This window comes from Schistocerca gregaria, chromosome 6 (assembly GCF_023897955.1).
Source record: "Schistocerca gregaria isolate iqSchGreg1 chromosome 6, iqSchGreg1.2, whole genome shotgun sequence".
NCBI lineage: Eukaryota > Metazoa > Arthropoda > Insecta > Orthoptera > Acrididae > Schistocerca > Schistocerca gregaria.
The window spans coordinates 412,263,066-412,289,890 of record NC_064925.1 but is presented as its reverse complement, the minus strand read 5'-3'; positions in this window follow the sequence as shown (position 1 = coordinate 412,289,890).

The following is a 26,825-nucleotide window of genomic DNA, read 5'->3' as shown; positions in this document are numbered from 1 at the left end:
GTGAGAGTTGCGGGTCTTCTTGATTTTGGCCTTCCAAAAGTTCAAGTTCCACTTGGAGCTTTGCCATTTGTCCTCGGAGCAGACCGTCAGGATTTGATTTGGGTGCTCGCGAGATCCAGGAAGACAGGACCAATTGCGAGGTGGGTTCGAGGTAGGCTGTGTATGTTTCCACCTTTCGTTTCCTTGTCAGGCACATCCAGGGAGCAAATAATCTGGTAACAGATTCGTTTAGCCGTATGTTCCAGGAGCATGCAACGGAATAACAGCTGTAACATGATTCACTGGACTCCAAATGGGTTTCAATCGTGTTTTCTGAGGTACATTAGCTCTTTGGGAAGTTGCTGGACAAATTAGAGGCAGGAATCATAGAATCAGGGGATGAGACAAAATCCTGATACTGGGAAAGGTGTCAGGTAATGAACTGAAAAAAGAAGTATATGTTTTAAGACTAAGAGCATTTACCATGATTTATTTTCAAAGAATATTCTTAAGACTTTATTTTATTTACTAGCGATTCATCAAGAACATTAGCGTCCGCATCACGTGGTCGTGCGGTAGTGTTTTCGCTTCCCACGCCACGGGTTCCCGCGTTTGTATTCCCGGCTGGGTCAGGGATTTTCTCTGCCCCGTGATGGCTGGGTGTTTTGTGCTCTCCTTATGTTAGTTAGGTTTAAGTAGTTCTAAGTTCTAGGGGACTGATGACCATAGATGTTAAGTCCCATAGTGCTCAGAGCCATTTGAAACCAAGAACATTAACTCATTTAATCGCACTACGTAAGCAAAGAAGTAGATGCCAGGCAGTAATTGAGGAAATCATAACCAAATTCCTTTTAAGAAATATCGATTTTTATTCACTTTAATTGTGCCTAAAAGCATTTTGTTTAAAGAAACAGATTTGAAATTATGATCAGGATGCACCCTATAAATATCGAAGTTACAATTTATTCCGAGGCACAATGAAACATATTTTGACTGTATGAGCTTTCGGGCAGAGAAGCTTGCCGCTCCCTTTTGACACGGCCGTAGTTACTACCGCTCACAACAGTCTCTGAAAGACTACACTGGTGCAAATCTGCAACACACCAGATAACTTTAAACTAAGAGTTTTAACAATTTACAGACGTACACAAACTATGCACCCCCCGTAGGAGAGATGGAAGTGGTACAAAAAACTAACAACTAAGATATTAACCTTGCAACCGAAGGTGCAACTCGATTTTAACTTGTAAGGTGAAAGGGTGGCGACTTTATATACTAAAATGATCATTTAAATAAGAGCCCATGATATGGAATCTTATTTAAAATTCTACAAATTTGGCCAGAGCATAGTTAAGATGCTTTACAGTACACAGATACCTCCTCTTAAGATCATTGGCATAAATATCAAAGTTTCCAAAGATCGAAACATATTTCAGATATTAGACCATTACATTGCAACCAATAAATTCGTTGACACTCCAAATCCGACAAACATGACAGAGGTAGTTGCTGACGTACGGTAGATTGTTTGGGAGAGTACCGCCCCCAAAGCAAACGACTGGTGAATTCACCAAGAAAACATGTAGAATGTAACAAGAGTAAATCAAACAACATGTCACCAATCACTTAACTTTTAATAAACGGCGATTTCTCGAGAAGACCTGGCGCAGCACCCCCAAATCGCTCTCCCGAACCGTCCGCTGCCAGTCGCTTCAACGGACGCAGGAAGGCGCGCCGATCTCCCGTCTCACGGCGTCGCAGCTCACACCGACCAGACTCATGTCGTGGGTTGACTCCTGTTGCTCTCGTGTCGACCGCCAAGTCACTACACCGAGCTATACGCCGCGGCCCACTGGGCTCACGTGGCGACCTCACATGCGCCGACGCTCCAGACCGACAAGTCATCTTGTGTCTCAGTGTGCGACCGACCAACCGATCATTCCAACCGCCAATGACCATTGCCTGAGCAAACTCTAGCAGAATGGCGGCCGAACGCGAAGACTCAGATGCAGCAAATAAGCCCCGACCGGACGACCAGTCGTTGAGTTCTCTTAATGTCTAACAAACCCGGACGAGAGACACAGTAGCAAGCTGGAGACGAGAGACTGACCCAGACTGACCGAATGGCGAGCTCACAGCTCCCCTTAAATTCACGTGAAGAGACAACCTTTCCCCTTTCCGACCAGAGGGAGACACCAAAGCTGCGATTGCCACAGCGGCGCCACCGACACCAGAAACGGAGGGCGACTGTTTCACGCTCGCGCTGCAGCGCGCTCTTCAAAACAGCAATTTTTACCCAGGCTCAGAGCGACAGATCCTTTAAGATCTGTTTACCAGAATAACTAGTGTTGGCCATTTTTATGTATTTTGACAACCCCCTTATTGCCGGTCATTTGGAAGTGAATAAAACGGTTATCAAAGCTAAACATTATCTGTCTGGTCCACAACGAATAACGATGTACGTAAATTAGTGGGTAAGTGTGAAGATTGCAAATGCGTCAAGCCCAAATATTGTTCTACAGAAGGCTTACTTCAGTCCACGCGAGGAAGTGATCCCATGGACAAAATGTTCATTGATTATGTCGCACCAGTCCCACGGCAAAGGGATGGGAACCGTTATGGTATTGTAGTGGTGGACTCCATGTTTATTTTTTGGGTCATCAGATTTTTCACTGGTTTGGTGCGGCCCGCAATGAATTCCACTCCTGTGTTAACCTCTTCATCTCAGAGTAGTATATCCAGCCTACGTCTTCCGTTATTTGCTGGATGTATTATAATCTCTGTCTTCCCCCACAGCTCCCTCTAGTAGTATGGAAGCATTTCTTTGATATCTTAACAGATGCCTATCATCCCGTCTCTTCCCCTTGTCAATGTTTCCCACGTATTTTGTTCCTCACCGATTCTGCGTAGAACGTTCTCATTCCTTAACTCAGCAATTCATATAATTATCAACATTCGTCTGTACCGCCACATCTCAGATGCTTCGATTCTATTCTGCTGTGATTTTCCGTAGTCCATGTGTCAATGCCATACAATTCTGTGCTCCATACGTACAGTTTCAGAAATTTCGTCATCAAATTAAGGCCTATGTTTGACACTAGTAGACTTCTCTTGACCAGGAATGCCATTTTTTCCATTGCTAGTCTGTTTTTGACGTCCTTGCTCCGTTCATCATTGGTTATTTTTCTGCCTAGATAGCAGATTTTCTTAGGTTCATCTACTTCGTGAGCATCAACGTTGATGTTATGTCTCTCGCTGTTATCATTTCTGCTACCTCTCATCGCTTTCGTCTTTCTTGGATATACTCTCTGTTCAGATCCTATACTCAATAGATAGTTCATACCGTTTAGCATATCATGTAATCCTTCTTTACTTTCAATCAGGATAGCAATGTCATAAACGAATCGTATCACAGAATTTTAACTCCACTCCTGAAGCTTTCCTTTATTTCCATCATTGCTTCTTCGATGTACAGATTGAATAGTAGTGCGGAAAGTCTACGTCCCTACCTTACACCCTTTTTATTCCGGCCGCTTCGCTCTTAGTCACCCACACTTATTATCCCCTCTGGGTTTTTGTACATATAAAATATTACCCGTCTCTCTCTATAGCTTACCACTATTGTTCTCAGAATTTCAAACAACCTGCACCATATTATATTGTCGAAGGCTTTCTCCAACTCGACAAATCCTACGAACATGCCTTGGGTATTCTTTAGTCTTGCTTCCATTATCAACTGTAGTCTGAGAATTGCCTCACTGGTGGTTTTACCTTTTATAAAGCTAAACTGATCGTCATCTAATACATCCCACAATTTTCTTTTCATTTCTTCTGTATATATAAGTCTTGTCACCAACTTGGGTGCGTGATCTGTAAAGCTGATTGTGCGATAATTCTGGTTCCTCTCTGCTCTTGCACTCTTCGGAGTTGTGTGGATCATATTTTTCCGAAAATCAGGTCGTATGTCACCAGACTCTACTAAACACCCATCACTTACAGATAGCCTTCAAAACCATGTCTGAGTTACGCAGGCTCGGATAGATCTCTCAATCGCGATAGTCATGCGGAATCTTCGACGGTTTTCTGTGTCAGGCCTTTTGACAAGCATTTAGTGCGGCAATTGTAGATTTATAGGGAAGGGCGGAAACAGCGGCTGAAGGCTCGCGTGCGGCCTATCGCCTTTCAGTCCTGACATATTGAACTTTATCAATCCGAGAGTGGTATTTTGGTCAAAGCAACGTTCTTGTATAGATCAAGTCTACATCCGTCGAGGTAGAGTTTAATATGTTTTAACTGAACGCATTCACTTTCCTTTTTAATTTGATAAACTTGCAGCTTGGTATCTTTGCCCGTGATGATATTGAGTGCTAAGGGGCTGAGAGGTTTGAGCATCTGGATGTTCTGGCTTGGACCCACAAAGCGAGAGACCAACTTAGAAAATTTGGCTTCTTCACCCTAGCCTTGGCCACAAAATAGGAAATAAAAACATGAACACCAACCCTCACCCTGCATACATGGTGACCCTTATTATAGCACTGTGCCTACCTCCAATGTGTGAGCCCAGTATTCTTTCTTTTTGTTTTCCATTGCTGCTATATGACCTCAGGTGTGACTTTGCCCGGCGAAAGATCGTTCAAAGACCGTAAAGTAGATAGTGTAGAATTCAGAGTGTATCTCCACGTCAAGCAGAGGGGTGTTGCCTTACGAATCTCATGAAGACCCGTATCAAAGGCTGAGTTGAACCTTGGAATAGAAAAAGTCCACTACTGCTGAGATTCTGTGTCATACATGATCAGTGCAGTTTTTAAATTACTGTTCATTGTTTCGGCAGTAGAACGCCGAGGGCAGTACGGTAGGGTGATGAACAGAAACGCTTAAATTGACTGGACAGAAGGGATCAGTACTGTCACCAACCACTGTCTGAAGGAGGGCACAAAGTGGAGAATAGTTTGGACAACTGGCGTATGGTGGAGGCCGTAGTCATTCGACTGCACGGAACCAACTTTATACACCAGGTAATAGCGTCTCTGTAGTCTAGGTGTAGCGCGCTTGTGAAGTAATCGAAACGTTCTCGGCTCCCTGTGTGCAACCCGCAACGGGTTAAATTTTGGTTAATAATAAATATTGGCGGCCGAAGACTTTCGGGGTAAGAAGTCCCCCTCATTATGCCAACGGCCTTGTTGAAGAGGGCAGAGGAGCGGACAGAGGTTTATAACCCCACTTGTCCTCGGCGTGGGAAATACCCCTAAAGGAGGAAGAATCAGCAGTGGCCAACGGCATGTGGATGCGAAAGGCAATGTAAACCATTGCATCAGATCATGTAACGCTTATCCAGAGGACATTTGGCCTGTAACTGAACAAGTGTCTCGATGATCTCTTCGTTGGAAAAAGATTTGGGAACAGTCCCCCCTCTCCGATCTCCAGGAGGGGGAGGCCAGCACTAGGTGACCATGAGAAAAATATTGACTACTCAGATAAGGGATAAAGTTTTCGAGTCATGGCGTGGAATGTCAGAAGCTTGTTCATAGTAGGGATGGTAGAAAGTTTAAAAAGAGAAATGCAAAGGCTTAATCAACACACGGTTAGGGTCATTGTTGTATTCTGGAAAGAAGTCATGCATTTGTGGTCATATGAGTATAGGGTAGTATCAAGAACAGCAAAAAATGGTTTAAAGGGATAAGGATTCCCTATAAATAGGAAGGTAGGGCAGATAGACTGTTACTGTGATATAGTACTTCCTATCACAATCGACAGCAAACCAACACCGACAACGATAGTTCGGATATACATGCCAACGTTGCATACTGAAGATGAAGAGATAGAGAAAGTGTATGATGATATTCAAAGTGTAATACAGTACACAAATGGAGATGAAAATCTAATAGTCATGCGGTACTGCAATGCAGTTGTAGGGGAAGGAGTAGAAGAAAAGGGTATAGGAGAATATGAGCCTTGGTCAAGAATGAGAAAGGAGATAGGTTAATGGAGTTCTGTAACAAATTTCGGCTAGTAGTTATAGAATACTCTGTTCAATAATCACAAGAGAAAGAGGTACATTTGGAAAAGGGCGGGTGGTACCGGAAGATTTAAGTTAGATTACTTCATGGTTTGACAGAGATTCCGAAATGGATTGTAAGCCATACCCAGGATCAGATATAGACTGATCACAATGTAGCAGATACGAAGGGTAGGCTGAAGTTCAAGAGATTAGTCACGAAGGAACAACATGCAATGAAATTGGATACGGAAGTACTAAGAAATGACGAGATACGCTTGAAGTTCTCTAAGGCTATATATTTAGCAATAAATAAACACACAATGGGTAGTGCACTTGTAGAGGAATGGACATCTCTAAAACTGGCAACAAATAGGTACAAACATGGTAACTGAGAACAAATTATGGCTAAGAAGGAAATACTTTAGCTGATCGATGAAAGAAGAAACTATAAAAGTGTTTAGGGAAAGGCAGGTATACAAAGATACAAATGGCTGAGGAATTAAATAAATAGGAAGTGAGAAAACCTAACACAAAAATGCTGCTTCAAAAACGTGAAGAAATCGGAAAAGAAATGACTGTCAGAAGGACTGACCCAGCATACAGGATAGTCAAAACAACCTTCGATGACATTAAAAGCAATGTTGGTAACAGTAAGTGTGCACCGGGAACTCCACTGTTAAATGCAGAGGAGGGAGCAGTTGTGTGGAAAGAGTACATTGAAGACCCTTTATCAGGCGGAAGATTTGCCTGATGTAATAGAAGAGGAAACAGGAGTCGATTTAGAAGAGATAGCGGATCCAGTACTAGAATCAGAAGAGCTCAGGAAAACTTAAGATCAAATAAGGCAGAAAGGATAGATAACAATCCATTAGAATTTCTATGATCATTGGGAGAAGTGGCAACCAAAATACTCTTCACGTTGTGTTTAGTAGAGTCTGTCGACATACGACCTGACTTCGGAAAAATATGATCCACACAACTCCGAAGACTGCAAGAGCTGACAGATGCCAGAATTATCGCACAGTCAGCTTAACAGCTGGTGACAAGGATAATATACAGAAGAAACGAAAAGAAAATTTGGGGATGTATCAGATGATTATCAGTTTAGCGTTAGGAAAGGTAAAAGCACCAGAGAGGCAATTCTGAGACTACAGTTGATAATGGAAGCAAGACTAAAGAAAAACCAAGACATGTTCATAGGATTTGTCGAGTTGGAGAAAGCATTCGACAATGTAATATGGTGCAGGTTTTTCGAAATTCTGAGAACAATGGGGATAAGCTATGGAGAGGGACGGGTAATATTTCAAATGTACAAAACCCCAGAGGGAATAATAAGAGTGGGTAACTAAGAACGAAGCGGTCGGAATAAAAAGGTGTAAGGCAGGGGTGTAGACTTTCCGCCCTACTGTTCAATCTGTACATCCATGAACAAGATCGATGCTCCTGTTGATGGTGTCCATTATAATGAGGTATCTGTTAACATGGAGGGTGGGGAGTCGTCAACTGGATACACATGAAATAAAAACCTTAAATGTTTAAATGAAATAGTTGCTGGATCTGTATATTTACGATAGTTGAATAAATATTAAATAACTTGGCCATATTCATCTGTTGCATAATGGATAGCAGTAGGACGTAAAAATGAAAGTTTTGCGAGAGAATACGTGCTCTGGTAAAAATATCACACTTATTGAAGACACAACGGAATAAGCTAATAAACTAAACGATTATCAAATGGGTGATTAAATGATGACTAACTGAAATCCTCTGCTGCCGACAGGTGTTGTTGATATACCTCAATATAGACAGCTGACAATGTTTGCCCCGACCGGGACTCGAACGCGGAATCTCTTGCTTACATGGCAGACGCTCTATCCATCTGAGCCACCGTGGACACATATGAATAGTGCGACTGCTGCGACGTATCCCGTACACGCTTCCCGTGAGACACTCATTCCCAACTGTCCAAAATTCTACATACGTAATGTACGTTACAGACATTCGCCCATTCACTGGTTACTTGCGCACGCTGTGGTGATCCCGTAAGAGTTTGGGCAACCTGTGCGCAATCGTACAGACGAAAGTCAATGGCTAGGTAGCCTTTAACTAGTAAAACAACACGCTCCTAATCATAATTTCCACTCGTCTCGTGACAACACTGGCGCAGATTTCTCGAAAGCACAACAGCAAACGGCATGCAGGCAGTAGCTAATCTAGATTTCTGTTTCAAAATGAAATTTCCAAACAATATTCAAACTGTTGCTTATCTCATGGTGGAATGTGGAAATGATTTACAAAGTGTACAATGATGAAAGAGAATTTATATATAAATATAACAACTTAATCAATTGAAATCTTGACGTATGAGTCAAACTTATTGTGTTACAAAAAACTATTATGAAAAATTTATATTTCTTTCACTTTTCAATGAATACATCATATTCATTATAGCTGTCCTCCTGTTGCAATCCTGGTCCAATCTCTGTACCTTACCGAGCTCCCCAGCAACCACCTTCCACTTCATTCCGTCATACTGTAACCCCATCTATTCTCATATATCTAATTACAGTAGTGAATATCCAGAACATATTCCTAGGGATTTAGATTAATTCTTTCCACAGACACTTTTAGTGCTCATGAGGGCACTTTTTGCCTCGTAACGTTTATTATTTACACAGTTTTGCATCCCTCTACTTCTAGAGCTTCATCGAGATACTTGACATTCCAGTATACGATGTATGTAACGGATTTGGTTCCTCATAAATGGTGCTACATCAGTTTTCTTGGACCTGACACCTAGATCCTGTTTTTTGCACCAGTTTTCCGAAGTGTGTTGAAAACTTTCTGCTGTTGCGACTTGGAAAACTTTGTCGGGGAATTTGTAAATTTTCGGTATTTTATTCGTACCGCGTCCAGGTAATAGAGGCCAGCCCAGCCGATGCGGGAATTAAGTAAGGCACTGGGCGGTATTGTTGACATTATGACAAAACAGTGCAGGCAGAGAGGCATTTGCAACACCGAGAACGGCCGAGTGCATGAAACGAATTGTGAACAAGAGTGAAGTAATATTTTATTACATTTTATTACTCGTGAACGTACGTGATACCAAAAAACCTCACACTTTACATATTTAACTGGGTCTAGCAACCATTTATCACTAGAGAACGAGCTACGAAAAGCTAACGGGAAAACTAATATGAAAAAACTACTCGTCATCCTCCTACAGGTGCACATCTGAAGCAAAGCTGTAAGCATACAAATAATCGAACTACACTGAGTTGCAAAGGATGCAGACCTGATCTGTGCATCGACCTTGTTACGACCAAATAACCCACCCTCGTACTGATCAGGTCTCCACCCTCCGAGATAAAGTTTAACATGTCAGGGTCGATAGGAGGTAGGCAATCCTTAGAGAGTTTGGACTTTGTACTACAGTAAGGTCACAGGCGATGGGACACAGCATCTCGGAGGTAACGATAAAATGGAGAATTTCCCTTACGACCATTTCACGAGTGTACCGTGAATATTAGGAATCCGGTAAAATATTAATGCAAAGCTTTACGCCTCGCCTTGTCCGTCAACAGTTGGACTGATGTGGGACCCCTGGTAAGTCTAGATACAAGTCTGACAGAAGATACGTACGTAAGCATTCTGTCTGATAACATACATCCCTCCAAGTCCATTGTGAATCCCGACAAACTTGGGCAATTCCAGCAGGACAATGTGACACCCCACACGTCCAGAATTGCTACAGAGTAGCTACAGGAATACTCTTCTGAGTTTAAACACATACGCTGGCACCAACCACCTCAGACACGAACATTTTTGAGCATACCTGGGACGCCTTGCAACGTGCTGTTCAGAAGAGATCTCCCTCCCCTCTTACTGTTATTGATTTATGGGAAGCCTTACAGGATTCATGATGTCAGCTCCCTCCAGCGCTACTTCAGACATTAGTCGAGTCCATGTCGCGTCATGTTGCGGCAGTTCAGAGTGCTCCAAAGGGGCCTGCAGGATATTAAGCAGGTGTACCAGTTTCTTTTGCTCTTCAGTGTATAGGAAAGAAAAACCTCGCGCGGTTTCAGACTGAAGCGCCTAGAATCGCTAGTTCACACCGGCCGCCAATTGTCTGTGTAATCCAGTCATCTATTTCCAGGGATGTCGGCTGAACAGGACGTGACACGTTGTCAAAAGAAAATACCAAACTATTTTTCCTGAGATTTGTAGGTAGGTTTAAATCAGGGACGAAATTTCGGTTAAACACCCAAAATTCCAATTAACATCAGCACGACCAGAAGGAGCAATCAGATTACAAGGAATATGTGCAAACGCGGAGATGAACTGACGGATATCACTCAACGAAGCTCAAGTACAGCGATGTAAACACGGAATTGCAGAGCAGCAAAGAAAACAGCGTCCACTCGCTATCGCAGCTGAAAGTGAACTACCACTATACCAAGAGCTGAGGACAACCTCTTTGCTGACTGATATGTGCTGCATGGGACTGGCTCTTAAGCCACACTAGCAGATTACTTTTACCTACATAGTACACATAGATGTATTGAATATGCGTTATCGTGCTCGGACAGTTACCAAACGTTAGTAAAATGTGAAGTGAAATAAAGATAATATACCTTATAGTCACTAAAGACGCATTTAGCTGCTCAGCCTTTTTTATTTAGATTACAGTTTGCGCCCACATTTCAGGTGCCAGATGTACGTACATTAAGTTAAATGTTAAGTAAAATGACGAAGAGGCTCATGTAGAGACCCTACAATTTGATATGTTTAATGCATGTAGATAAAAACAGTAATGGTCTTAGCCCACTGCCAAACCCACGGAAACAATTCATTGTGCTGTTTCACCCCCTGTGGTTCTAGTAAATCAAACAAGTACCATTAAGAAGTGATAGAAGACTCTTCACTAGATCCTTATTACAGGCGATTTCCTCAGGCTCTATCGAGTCGAAGGTTGTGTGACTTTTGCCCGCTAAAGCTTATACGTGGTGCAGTTTCATCCTCCTCACCACTTAGTCCACTCTTAGAGAACCTTTCCTTCCGTATCCATCGTGTGTTGAAGTTTTATGAAGTTCCCCGTCCAGTCATGAGTTCTACCACGAGTTTGATCTGTTTCCTGTTCAAGTTCGACATTATAGAACTTCTCTTGAAATATGGATTCGGCAATATTGTTATGCCATATTTCTGATTTTGAGTCTTAGATCAATATTCTACGCACCCCCTTCTGATTCAACTATGTAGTTTTGATTGTACCATTGCCTTAGGTTATGACAGGTTCCGGTTCAATAAATCGACACATCGCGCCTGTCCTGGTCTTTCTATTAGATTGTTCATTGACATCAGCTCCTGAGTGACCAGGGACCCCAGTAATTTTCCCCTGTTCTTTCCCCTAGTCTCCGGAGGGCTTCGTTGCTTTCCACGATGATCTTTGATATCGTTCCAACGGCTGAAAGATATTTCACAGCTGGTTACAGTCGGAATACATGAGTAACATTCCCACTGTATTTCCGTTTCTGTGTGAAACGTAGCCCTGCTTTAATTTCCACTCTTAAAATAATACTTGTTACCAAGACTATTTCTTTACAAACTGTTATCCACCTTGAGCTCGTATGCTAACTTTTAACAAAGTATAACGTAATTTGATCTGAAATTAACTTATATTCAAGCTGTTGCCTACCTCTTGGTGCAATGTGAACAACAAACAAAAGAGAACAAAATTTACAGAGAATTCCTATAAAAATGAAATAACTTAATGAGTTGAAATTTTAATTCATGATCAGGGCATCGGGGTGGTCTTTCTCTCAGCTCTATGCAAATGCACGACTTTAACTATCTGGCAATAATCACTTCTACAAATTGCTGCAGTCATATCTGAGGCTCCTTCACTTTTAAAACAAAAAAACCGTATCCAAAATTTATATTCCTTTCAATTTTCATCATATACATCATACTCATCTTTGTTGTCCTTTACATTGCATCTTTCTTCATCTAAAATACAAAATCACAAGTCAACACAGTGATGTACTGTTTCTACGGGGTCAATCAATAAACTATTTTCCCAACCAATTTCAATAACAAGTGACAAACAGTTATCTTTAAAGGTAATGATAAGGGAAAGGATTAATTCACCCCAACGCTTCTCTTTAGATTTTGCTTTTATTGTTACACTCTTCAGTGCAAACAACAGAACAAGCAAAGAAACAATGAGAGAATATTTGAAATCGTAATACTTGCTGTATAACTTAAGAATTATTTAATAAGCAATATTAATGTAAGATTATTCCTATCAAATAAACATGTTTTTAAGACCATAAACGATAAAGATCCACGGTTAATAAAGTCCAATAAACTTGAGCAAGGATCACTTTTTCAGTCTGTAAATGAAGTCAGTAAGTGACATAGGGGATAATAGGACTTACATTAAATGTTAAACCAATAAGAATTATCACTCATTAAGAATTATAAACACAAATTAAAGAAGATCCATTTAAAACAATTAACATCAATAGCAAATAACTAAGTCACGTCTCATCAAATGTATGAAAATCAAATCTTTCAGTTCTATAACACTGTTGGATTGTGGAATACGCCGGATTTCCGACACAGAAGGCTAAAGTCTACCAAACAACAATATCTCCAAAGCTAGAACCATCTTAATAGTGTAAAATACTTAGGTTATCCAGAAATACTATAATTCGCCTTTTTTGGGCAAAACGGTGGAGTAAATAAATAACCTCTTCTTTCATGCTCCTAGAACATTGAGCGGCAATAGATACTCTGGCAACTCTTATCCAGCGTGGCTCGGGAAAGGGGATGGCTCCACCAGGAGGAGGAAACATTTACCCGAACTGGAAAGGGAACTCGTCTAATACGAACCACTAGGTTGGACGAAGACCAGATGACGAATTTTAATCATTAATCAAAGCTTGCTGGCCAGAGGACGCAAATTACAGAGGCAAAGGTATCTTTATTTGTGATCACAAGAACTGGTAACTTCTGCAAATGAGATTCCAGCAGAACTACCGCCGTAGTATAAATACGGGACTTCAGAGCTAAGGAGAGCAAGTCAACAACGGTCTCCACCCAATAGGTGTAACATTTCAGAAAGATCGAGCAACCGACATCAGTCGTGGCTAGGCGGATTACCAAATAGAAACTGTGGCACTACCATAAATGTAACTACATAGAGCACTTAAATGCCACGGGGAATAAACTCCTTAACACAAGAATATACACACAATAACAACGACTAAAGTTAAATATACCTACGTACTAAAACACAACAAATATTGGCGAACATTAACATAATCTCGCAATTCAGACATCCATAAAATTAATTGACTACAATCCTCTCTGTCTCTCCGCCAGACAATACACGGTTATTTAATATCTTACAACGTGCTTATCCAAACAGTGACCTACGCCGTCCATGGGAAAATATCAGCTTGCAGAAGGTCCGCAGCCAAAAAAATTTTCCTTTTTTTCGTTTCTTTTCTACGCGCGCTTTAAGTCAGCATGGCGTTCAAATATACGATCATGCACGGGGCAGTAACACACACGCAACATAATTTCCGATCACAAACTCAAAGCAGAGAAACGTTCCACACAGTTATTAATAGCTCCCACAACACGGGAGTTTGGCCCCGCCAGACGACGACCGTTGCACTAACTAGATGCAAAATCCTACTTTCAGTAGCGACACAACTTTCTGGAGGTTATTAGCAGTCGCCGACGGACTTCATAGCTTCCCCAGCCCATGAACGGAAACTAAACGTTGTCCACAGATTTACAGCCTCTTGTGTCCTCACAACCCTGGTTTTTGGGCTAATCCAGACTTAGCGTATAGGCACCTAGAGGGACCGAGCGTCCGGCTACAGAACGGTCGTCCAAGGCTGAACACTCATCTCAACTGCCTCCTCCGCCCTCGGCACGGCACACCGCGGCTCCTCCCAGGTGACGCGCTAGCAGCGCCTTCGCGGAGGCTCCGCAACGTCCTCTACGAGAAACTCCAAACAGGAGTAAACCAAGGGAAAAACAGGAACCGTGCCAAAAGACACGGTTCACACAGCACTACGAAATACGTCCCTCACCTACCCTACTTCAAATAATGTAGCAGAGCGCGCAGAGCCAAATACTTTGCCACGACAAGACCAAACATTGTTTAAATTGCTCTCTCTCTAAAGTGCGTATACAAAAATGAAAACGACATGACCACCTTACAAAAATAGGTGATACGATCTTTGTAGCACCAACGGAAATGCTCCTCCTTGTAAACCCAGAAAACGGGGAATTTCGCCTATGGCTATCTTCCCTCAAGATACTGCTCACTCTGTTCTACGCTGTGCCCCGTAAATTCTGGCCCCAGAGAGTTTATCTGTTTCGACCTTCTACCAGACCAGATTACGTCTCCTGCAAGGTATTGTGGTTCATTCTTCGACTGCTCCCTTCTTGCAGTTGTTAGAGCGAAAGGTTTATGAAATAGCAAAATGTTATTGTATGGTAAGTGGGCATTTCATAGAAAATTCCTATATTTATCACACTCGTTATACTGATGTGAAGTTCTCCTTATGTTAAAGGAATGAAGCAATTTCTAGTTTTTTCACTGTATGTCCCTGCCGTTGCCTCCATTGCAATCAAAAGATGCAAAGGTGGCATGTCCAGCATGGTCGCCATACCAGCAGTGGGTGTGCTGCTGATTACTCCTTTTACAGATAACCAGTACAATGTCTGTACCTTAATAAGCTCTCTAACAACCACCCTCTACTTTATTCCTCCATACTGTAGCCCCATCAGTTGTCGACTTAGAAGCCATTTTAGTGCTGCAAAGAGTGCTTTTTGCCCACATATGTTGATTCTTTACGTGAGGGACCCATGATAGTTTCGCATCCCTCTACACGTAGAGTTCCATCATTAACCATGACATTCAAGTATACGATCTGTGTGATGAATTTTCTTCTTCATAAATGGTGCTACATCAGTTTTCTTGGGTCCGACACTTAGATTCTCTTTTCTGCCCCCTTTTTTTTCAAAATGTGTAGTACACTTTGTGCTGTTGCGTCCCTTAAATGATAGGCTTGGGATATATGAACTGTTAGAATTTTATTCCTACCGCCTGCAGGCAGTAGAGGCCTGCACAATCTATGCGATAACTAAGTAAGCCACTGGACGGTATTATTACCACTATAATAAATAAGTCCAGGCAGAGGGGCGTTTACGCCACCAGTCAACGGCCAGGTGTATGGAACAGTGTAACCAAGAGTGAAGTAATATTTTATTACTCAGGAACATACGTGCTACCAAGAAACTCATACTTCGCAAATTTAACTGGGTATAGCAACCCATGCTCAGTAGAGAGCGAGCTAGATAAAGCTAACGGAACAAGTAATATGAAGAAAACCTACTCATCACGCCCCGATAGGTCTACATCAGAAGCATAGCTATAAGCTTGTAAATAATCGAACTTCGTTGCTCAAAGCATTGAGCCTGAGTTTGAACCAAACAGAATGATGTGCTTTTGAATTTCAGAGTAACCACAATACACCCTTCTTGATGAAGATCGGTTGACTACCTGCCCAATGACTGACTCATACCCTCGTTCTTCACTTCTCGTGGGCAACTCAGCATCACGGTAGCTGTCACTCATGACTCAGTTCAACAGACGTCACCAACGGGAATGGGCGTCGACGTATTACTCGATCGGCCGTGTTTTCAAGCACAAAGCGCGTCCGTGAAGACAGCTGGAATGCAGTATAAGGCTGCTTTCATAATGATCTGTCAATACTACAGTCGTTTGAGTATACGACCCCGCGGTAATCTGCCGTCTCCCTCACCATCTCACCCACCATGAAGTGCATAGGTCAGAAAAAAACCAACTGTTACAGTTGGTGTCATGAATGAGTCGTTACGCTTCACCGTAGAGTTAGCCGAGAGAAGTGGTTGTTCGGTAACACTTAAGCCCAAAGAACGTTTCTTGGAGTCGAGCAGTAAGACTGGGTAATTTAGTAAATCACATCCGAGCAGTGCTACTCGTCGTATCTCCATTTCAGTAGCATTGGCTCCTTAGAATGGGGTGCGTTGAACCACACGTTGTTTATGTTTGATTCAGTATTTTTTTCTCAGTTAAGAGACCCACAACGTCGAGTACTGGTTATATGATAAGGAATATGATAAGGTTACGTTTGCGTATTCATGTGAATCCCTGAACTTATCATTGTTTGTTTTGCAATTTTGCAGGGCACGAATTGCCATGCACTAAGGCTGTAGCAGGTACATTTTTTACATGTACACATGTTGATCATTTGGCTCTCGGTTGTGCAGATCGGTGTTGGCACATGAGAAAAGGTAACTTATAAACTTTTTCTTCAGTAGTGTATTAGTGAGTTACTTGTGTTTCTGGTACTGGTAGTGGTGAAATCAAGTGTTGGTATTACAACAGAATCTGTTGCTGCTATAACAGAGCAATTGCGGATGTTAACAGAAGAAACGTTTTACCAAGTTTTACCAAAAGTACGAGCATGAGGACCTTCTTCGTAGATTTGTGGCTTTGGAAACCTTTGACGTACAGTCACAGTCTGTCGGGGGAAAATAGGCAGAGTTGGAGATAGATTCTTCTCCTTTTGATCCAGCAGTAACCGCACTTATCAGTCCCTATCCAAATAGTACAGGCGACTCCAAGAATTTTAGTCTGACGGTCACATAGGGTCTTCCACTAAATCCGAAAGACCAGAACCTCGTTAAATCTCACTCGTGTAATGAAGAGTTGGATGGTTCACATTGTTTTGTATGCAGAAGCGTGGCTCACTGAGTAATGTTAATGGATAGTATAAGGGTTTCAGTTAGCGTAAATAATTTTGGGAGAGGAGGAGTTAATCTGTCGAAAGGTATAGTGACAATACTAAAGATGAAAACATCGATAAGTTGGGTTTGGACAGGAGCCATAAGCAAAGATTAAGCAAGAAGCTGTGTCTCTTGTAGGACAGTGATCGCACAAATATGGAAAGTGTATTATTGAAATTTATCAACATGTTTAGTAGAGATGGGGTGTTACCAGCTACTCTAGTAACACAGCACTGTATACAATTGGGATTTTTCACCATTTTACAGCAAACAGTTCGTACAGCGAGACATTTACAGTCATTAATAGAGAAGTTCATAGAACAGAAACTACGGGATGGGACCAGAATGAAGTAGCAGTCCCTGAAGTACACATGTCGTAATCATCCCTAAGAAATCATTGGATGGAACCAAGGAATACATGTTTTTTCTGAGATAGTAGATGATTATCCAATCTCTAATTTTACGAAAAATTTGGATAAGTGTTGAGTGTCGTTACTTTACTGCATGGCACTCAGAAGTTGTCATCAGTTGGAGCAGCTCTTGAGCATGGCCCAAAGACAGCGTTTACCACATCATGCGGATATTATCAATATGAGCGGATGTCATTCGGTCTGGAAAACGCTCCTCCTACTTTTCAGGGGTTATTGGACGGAGTTTTAATAGGGTTAAAGCCTAAGGCCCATACATGATCTATTTGAATGACTTAATAGTGTATTCTTCGGTTAAACCAGAACGTGTGAGACGATTGGCGGATGCTTTACTAGATTAAGTCAGCACATCTAACAAGCTATGCTGACGTTTGTCGATTTGAGCAATCGCTATCGTAAATTCATTAGGGATTTCGTGAAGACAACTGAACATTTGAACAAATTAGCTAGTAAGTTAGATTTATGTTCCATAGATAATTCTGTACAACAAATAGTAATGGTGTGTAATCAGCCATTTCACATACACATCGCCAATTAATTTGTAAATATGGCTACATGCAAATCATTAATAACTGTAAAATTTACAGATTTAAGCTCGTAACTCCTGTCCACCAACTTTTACCCCTTAAGTAGAACTTCTTTTACTGAACAGAAGTGTCAACAAGAAACTTTTTTAGATTGTTTTCGAATTTTATTTTACTGTCTGTCGGAATGCTCAGAATGCTCAACTACATAAACAGATGACTGTAAGATGATCATAGGTGACCGCCACATATCATTCATACAGTAGGTTTTTGAACAATGAAGTGTTAATTGTTTCTCTTTTAAAGATGAATTTCCAAAGAACATTATCCTATTTGACTTCACTGAATGAAAATATGGGGTACATAGCATGTTACTGATTTGAATCTCCCCGAGATTTGCAATGTTTCTAATTCAAAAACTGTCTGAACTATGTTGTTATAGGAGTTCCAAAATGCACTTATTTCAGTGTAAATGCTCGTCAATATTGACACATGATAAAAGTTTCACCCTATTCACTATTTCCTTACTACTTGTTACCTTAACCACTGATGTAGAACCTATAGATGCGCAGCACTGAATATATTGTGTATTGTGCCTTTTTAAAATTGAGTGTGAGATAATTCGCAGATAATCAATGCTACTTTTAATAACATCGTTTATCATTTCTTCTGTTTCTTGCGTAAGCTTGGACTGATTACAATACTAGTGTTATGTGCAAAAAGAACTATTTCTGCTTGTTGCGTATCAGACCACAGATCGGTTACTTATATAGGGAACAATAATAGACCTAACACTGGACCTTGAGGAATCATGTCCTTGGACTATACTGGTTGACATATATAGTACAACCTTTTGTATTGATTTGATTACATATGACATTATCGATAGATTTTCTGTGTCTCCAGTCTCATGAACCTGCAATTTATCTAGGACTGTAATGTGATTCACACTGTCAAACGCCTCAGACAGGTCGCAGAAAATGCCAAATGGTGCTATTTATCATTTAATGCTTTTAAATTTTGGAGAGTTAACATGTAAATGGCGTTCTCAGCAGAGTAACTCCTCTGAAAGCCATACTGTGATTTGCTCAGGATATGATTATTGCTAAGGTGAGATATTATTTCACAACAAATCACTTGATGAAACTTCCTGGCAGACTAAAACTGTGTGCCCGACCGAGACTCGAAATCGGGACCTTTGCCTTTCGCGGGCAAGTGCTCTACCATCTGAGCTACCGAAGCACGACTCAAGCCCGGTACTCACAGCTTTACTTCTGCCAGTATCTCGCCTCCTACCTTCCAAACTTTACAGAAGCTCTTCTGCGAACCTTGCAGAACTAGCACTCCTGAAAGAAAGGATATAGCGGAGACATGGCTTAGCCACAGCCTGGGGGATGTTTCCAGAATGAGATTTTCACTCTGCAGCGGAGTGTGCGCTGATATGATTGGAAGGTGAACACGAAGGCTGTGTTATGGCAATAATCGCCGAATAGGCTAATAGGCGAACTACCACTGTACCGTGTATGGCACTGGGTATTGGTCACTAATCCCAGTGCGCCAGAACGATAGACGAAGAAAATCTTGATCAAATATCACAGACCATATCTGGTCGTGGAGATGAACTCGTCGATTAGCGGGAAGGTGCAGATTCCTACGTAAATGTGTGCGTGCACATCAGTCGGGTGAAACCATTTAAGAGCATTCTGGATGCTGTGCCACAGTTAGCTGTGTACCCGGTACGATAGGCTGGAGTAGGCAGAATGAGAGAACCTCATCCGTTAGACAGTTCGAGGCACAAACATGCCTAATACTTCGAGGTCACATAATTAATTATGTTGTTAGATTATTTCCTGTGCTATGTTAGTGTTAAATTTATACTTGGTATTTGTGTTGTATTCTTTGTATTGTGTGGTATTCGGGTGGATTTAGGGTTTCCGTATAATTACAGCGTATATTTTTCTTTTATCACTATAGTGTTACAGTCAGGTTCTTGTTACTATTGTTTCTTCTTTCTGTTGTCCTTAGTTACTCTCTTTGGAAGGAAGGCGATGATGGACGGTTTCTTTCCTCAGTTAACGACTTTGTAATGTCATCCTGAATGATGGAATGGTCCTGGGTTTGTCATACGTTATCGGGAATGGAGCAGAACGCTTATTACAACGAGATTAACGCCGTTAACTGCTTACAGGCGTTGACATACGTCAGCTGGAACAGATGAAAATGTGTGCCCCAACAGGGAATCGAACTCGGTATCTCCTGCGTACATGGAAGACCCTCTATCCATCTGAGCCACCAAGGAGAAAAAGGATAGGGCCACTGCAGGGATTTATCTCTGGCACGCCTCCCGCGAAACCCACATTCTCAACGTATTATCCCGCACTACATTCGTAGTGCCCCCCGCCCATTATACTCAATACTCTCGGTGCGTTGCCGACTCCCGTAAGAGTTCGGGCACTATTTGTGCATTCGCACAGAAGAAGAAGATGGACATGTGGCCGGAGATTGGTTCAAATGAATCTGAGAACTATAGGACTTGAAATCTGTGGTCATCAGTCCACTAGAACATAGAACTACCTAAACCTAACTAACCTAAGGACATCACACACGTTCAAGCCCGAGGCAGGATTCGAACCTGCGAATTTAGCGGTCACGCGGTTAAAGACTGAAGCGCCTAGAACCACAAGGCCACACCGGCAGGCAAGTGGCCGGTGAGCCTTAACTATATACAGGTTGTTACAAAAAGGTACGGCCAAACTTTCAGGAAACATTCCTCACACACAAAGAAAGAAAATATGTTATGTGGACATGTGTCCGGAAACGCTTACTTTCCAAGTTAGAGCTCATTTTTTTTACTTCACTTCAAATCACATTTATCATGGAATGGAAACACACAGCAACAGAACGTACCAGCGTGACTTCAAACACTTTGTTACAGGAAATGTTCAAAATGTCCTCCGTTAGCAAGGATACATGGATCCGCCCTCTGTCGCATGGAATCCCTGATGCGCTGATGCAGCCGTGAAGAATGGCGTATTGTATTACAGCCGTCCAGAATACGAGCACGAAGAGTCTCTACATTTGGTACCGGGGTTGCGTAGACAAGAGCTTTCAAATGCCCCCATAGAAGGAAAGTCAAGAGGGTTGAGGTCAGGAGAGCGTGGAGGCCATGGAAATGGTCCGACTTCACCAATCCATCGGTCGCCGAATCTGTTGTTGAGAAGCGTACAAACACTTCGACTGAAATGTGCAGGAGCTCCATCGTGCATGAACCACATGTTGTGTCGTACTTGTAAAGGCATATGTTCTAGCAGCACAGGTAGAGTATCCCGTGTGAAATCATGGCGGTGAATCGAGGAAGTACAGTACATACTGACGAAACTAAAATGAGCTCTAACATGGAAATTAAACGTTTCCGAACACATGTCCACATAACATCTTTTCTCTATTGGAGTATGAGGAATGTTTCCTGAAAGTTTCGCTGTACCTTTTTGTAACACCCTATATATATATATATATATATATATATATATATATATATATATATATATATATATATATATATATATACCAAGATGGTATCTGGTCTTTCGAACAAGTCCGATGTACAAAATCGTTATCACAAGGTTATATCGATAATTATTGCATCTATCTGCTTCTACTAGGAATTTGCATATTTTATTTCTGTAGTAAAAGCAGAAGGGGACAGAGTTTACAGAACAATCGGCACACCAGTTTCTAGACGACTGGTTAACCGGCATAGGGTATGGAACAACTGCCGGAAGTAGAATCTCTATACTAGTTAGCATAAACATTAGACTGAGGACTGTATTGTAGTTAGGTCTTGGAAACCGCTCTTTGAGAGTAAGTTTATAAAGGAGAAACTCATATGGGACATCTCAGGGCTGCAGCTGGGTGTTGCCATCAGCAGAGCACAGAATTCTTATGGTTAAGAGTAATTTTAATTAAAGATTCGTCTTGGAAGATTCGGGAGATCTTTCGAAAGAACGGAGGTGTGAAGGAGGCGGAAAAAAAAGTTCGGTGTCCCAATTGTGATTATTTTAAACGTTTTATTTTAACATCTACATCTACATGACTACTCTGCAATTCACATTTAAGTGCTTGGCAGAGGGTTCATCGAACCACAATCATACTATCTCTCTGCTATTCCACTCCCGAACAGCGAGCGGGAAAAACGAACACCTAAGCCTTTCTGTTCGAGCTCTGATTTCTCTTATTTTATTTTGATGATCATTCCTACCTATGTAGGTTGGGCTCAACAAAATATTTTCGCATTCGGAAGAGAAAGTTGGTGACTAACATTTCGTAAAAAGGTCTCGCCGCGACGAAAAACGTCTATGCTGTAATGACTTCCATCCCAACTCGTGTATCATATCTGCCACACTCTCTCCCCTATAAAGCGATAATACAAAACGAGCTGCCCTTTTTTGCACCCTTTCGATGTCCTCCGTCAATCCTACCTGGTAAGGATCCCACACCGCGCAGCAATATTCTAACAGAGGACGAACGAGTGTAGTGTAAGCTGTCTCTTTAGTGGACTTGTTGCATCTTCTAAGTGTCCTGCCAATGAAACGCAACCTTTGGCTCGCCTTCCCGACAATATTATCTATGTGGTCCTTCCAACTGAAGTTGTTCGTAATTTTAACACCCAGGTACTTAGTTGAATTGACAGCCTTGAGAATTGTACTATTTATCGAGTAATCGAATTCCAACGGATTTCTTTTGGAACTCATGTGGATCATCTCACACTTTTCGTTATTTAGCGTCAACTGCCACCTGACACACCATACAGCAATCTTTTCTAAATCGCCTTGCAGCTGATACTGGTCTTCGGATGACCGTACTAGACGGTAAATTACAGCATCATATGCGAACAGTCTAAGAGAACTGCTCAGATTGTCACCCAGGTCATTTATATAGATCAGGAACAGTAGAGGTCCTAGGACGCTTCCCTGGGGAACAGCTGATATCACTTCAGTTTTACTCGATGATTTGCCGTCTTTTACTACGAACTGAGACCTTCCTGACAGGAAATCACGAATCCAGTCGCACAACTGAGACGATACCCCATATCTCCGCAGCTTGATTAGAATTCGCTTATGAGGAACGGTGTCAAAAGCTTTCCGGAAATCTAGAAATACAGAATCAACTTGACATCCCCTGTCGATAGCGGCCATTACTTCGTGCGAATAAAGAGCTAGCTGCGTTGCACAAGAGCGATGTTTTCTGAAGCCATGCTGATTACGTGTCAATAGATCGTTCCCTTCGAGGTGATTCATAATGTTTGAATACAGTATATGCTCCAAAACCCTACTGCAAACCGACGTCAATGATATAGGTCTGTAGTTAAATGGATTACTCCTACTACCCTTCTTGAACACTGGTGCGACCTGCGCAATTTTCCAATCTGTAGGTACAGATCTATCGGTGAGCGATCGGTTGTATATGAGTTCTAAGTAGGGAGCTATATTATCAGCGTAATCTGAAAGGAACCTAATCGGTATACAATCTGGACCTGAAGACTTGCCCGTATCAAGCGATTTGAGTTGCTTCGCAACCCCTAAGGTATCTACTTCTAAGAAACTCATGCTAGCAGATGTTCGTGTTTCAAATTCTGGAATATTCCATTCGTCTTCCCTGGTGAAGGAATTTCGGAAAACTGCGTTCAATAACTCCGCTTTAGCGGCACAGTCGTCGATAACAGTACCATCGGCACTGCGCAGCGAATGTATTGACTGCGTCTTGCCGCTTGTGTACTTTACATAAGACCAGAATTTCTTCGGATTTTCTACCAAATTTCGAGACAATGTTTCGTTGTGGAACCTATTAATGGCATCTCGCATCGAAGTACGTGCCAAATCTGCGCGTCTGTAAATTTTAGCACATCTTCGGGTTTCGCGTTCTTCTGAACTTCGCATGCTTTTTCCGTTGCCTCTGCAACAGCGTTCGGACCATTTTTGTGTACCACGGGGGATCCGTTCCATCTCTTACCAATTTATGAGGTATGAATATCTCAATTGCTGTTGCTACTATATCTTTGAATTTGAGCCACATCTCGTCTACATTCGCATAGTCAGTTCGGAAGGAATGGAAATTGTCTTTTAGGAAAGCTTCTAGTGGCACTTTATCCGCTTTTTTAAATAAAATTATTTTGCGTTTGTTTCTGATGGATTTGGAAGAAATGGTATTGAGCCTAGCTACAATGACCGTGTGATCACTAATCCCTGTATCAGTCGTGATGCTCTCTATCAGCTCTGGATTGTTTGTGGCCAAGAGGTCAAGTGTGTTTTCGCAACCATTTACAATTCGCGTGGGTTCGTGGACTAACTGCTCGAAATAATTTTCGGAAAATGCATTTAGGACTATCTCGGAAGACGTTTTCTGCCTACCACCGGTTTTGAACAAGTATTTTTGCCAACATACCGAGGGTCTGTAGAGGCCAGCCCGGCCGATGTGCTAACCGAGTAAGATTTTGGATTGCACTTTGGACATTACGCTAAAACTTCCTGGACAAAAAGGCTTAACACATTGACTCAGGAGGCACATAAGCCGGCCGGTATGATCGTGTGGTTCTAGGCGCTACAGTCTGGAACCGAGCGATCGCTACGGTCTCAGGTTTGAAACCTGCCTCAGGCATGTATGTGTGTGATGTACTTGGGTTAGTTAGGTTTAATTAGTTCTGAGTTCTAGGCGACTGATGACCTCACACGTTGTGACCAACAGTGAAATGATACATTATATCTACATCTACACGGATACTCTGCAAATCACATTTAAGTGCCTGGCAGAGAGTTCATCGAAACACCTTCACAATTCCAATCTCGTATAGCGCGCGGAAAGAATATACACCGATCCCTTTCGGTACGATTTTCCTTATTTTATCGTTGTGATCGTTCTTCCCTATGCAGGCCGATGTCAACAGAATATTTTCGCATTCGTAGGAGAAAGCTGGGGATTGGAATTTCGTGAGAAGAATCCGTCACAACGAAAAACGCCTTTCTTTTAACATTTACAGCCCAAATCCTGTATCATTTCTGTCACACTCTCTACCATATTTCGCCATAATACAAAACGTGCTCCCTTTCTTTGAAATTTCTCGATGTACTCCAACAGTCCTATCTGGTAAGGATTCCACAACACGCAGCAGTATTGTAAAAGAGAACGAACAAGCGTAGTGTAGGCAGTCTCCTTAGTAGGTCTGTTACATTTTCTAAGTGTCCAGCCAATAAAACACAGCCTTTGGTTAGCCTCCCCCAAATCATTTTCTATGTGTTTATTCTAATTTAAATTGTTCTAATTGTAATACCTAGGTATTTAGTTGAATTTACGGGTTTTAGATTAGACTGATTTACCCTGTAACCGAAGTTTAACGTGTTCCTTTCAGCACTCATGTTGATGACCTCACTCTTTTCGTTATTCAGGGTCAACTGCCACTTTTCGCACCATTCCGATATCCTTTCTAAATCGACTTGCAGTTTGTTTTGATCTTCTGACGACTTTATTAGTCGATAAACGACAGCGACATACGCAAACAACTGAAGACCGAACTTGAACAGGATGTCTTGCAACGTCCGCAACGACCAAACACGACGATCAATAACGAACAAAATAAAAAAAAAGTGGTAATCGTCGTACATTCCAAACTTATAGTAGCGTGTTCGCGTCCAACTGTATTTTTTTTTACCACATTTCGCTCTAAAATTATGACTCTGATTGAACATTGAAGATAATTCGCGTAACATTCTACCCACCAACAATAACATGTATTGCAGAAAACATTCCGCAGGACAGGTCGTCGCTGCGTCGCGATCATAACAGCTCACGCTCGAGCGTTTCCTTGCGCTGCAGCGGCTACCGGCCACCGGCCAGACGCCACCCGCCGTCTGAAATCCGGCGCCGCCCATGTGAAGGCGGCGCCACGCTGTCAGTGTATGTATCAACTGTCATTATCGAATTTGAAGTTCTAGTTAGCATCTTGAAGCTAAGCATTGGATTTTGCATACTTGAAAATCATGAACTACCGTTAAGCATTGTAAAATTGAGTCGCAGGTGGAAAAACATGTAACATCTGCAACACAACGTTAACTTGTGCTATAACAGAGGCGTGAATGCAGAGGAGGCTCCTAGAAAGATTTGAAATGTGTGTGGAGCGAGTACTTTTGGGAAAAATACGCCAGAAAAAGATATTCTTGTGTCAACAAAGATCGCTCTGGCATGAATGGTTTTCCCCATTAAGAAAGTCTCGACTATTGATATATGTGATAGATTACCGTTTTACCATCATGCGACATTTGCATTCAACAGGCAAAGTTCAGAAGTCTGGGGTAGGAGTACTGCAGGCTCTAATTTGAAATAACGAAAATCAACGGAGTGACTATTTGTGAAGGTCAACAGGTCGCTCATTGAGCATTCCTATGCAGTACTGTTACTGGTGACGTATTATGATGGCTTTATCGTTAACTTCCTAAGAAGTAATGAAAGGCTAAGCCCCACCAAAAGACGTAAACTCGAGCAAAGAGTAGTGTAAACACAATATTTGACATCCGATAGCTCCAAAAGTGTATTTTGGGCTACGAATTCTGCCCCAAGGGGTGTGTGCAACACAGCTAGAATTTGTTGCCAACAACTGAGACACCTTTCGGTCGCAGTGTAAGAAAATCGAGCAACAAAACTACATCAGCTGTGCTACTGCATGATAACGCACTCTGTTGATTTGAGAAACAAAACTATCCAGGAGATTGATAGGAAAGTCATCTCTCAGGCGCTTGTATTGATAGGGAAGTCCTCTCTCAAACTAGGTTTTACATTGAAGGCTCTGAGGTATGTGAGCTCTTCTTGCAAATTATCTTTATTGAATATACAGCACGCCCTGTGCACTAAGGTGTTAAGGACACCTGTTGTCTGTGACGGGCGATGGAATCTACTGGAGTGTAGATATTGATTTGTATGTTTTGGTTTACAAGATACATCATGACCTAATGTGCGATCAACTTTAGGGCGGACGACAACATCCTAATAAGGGAG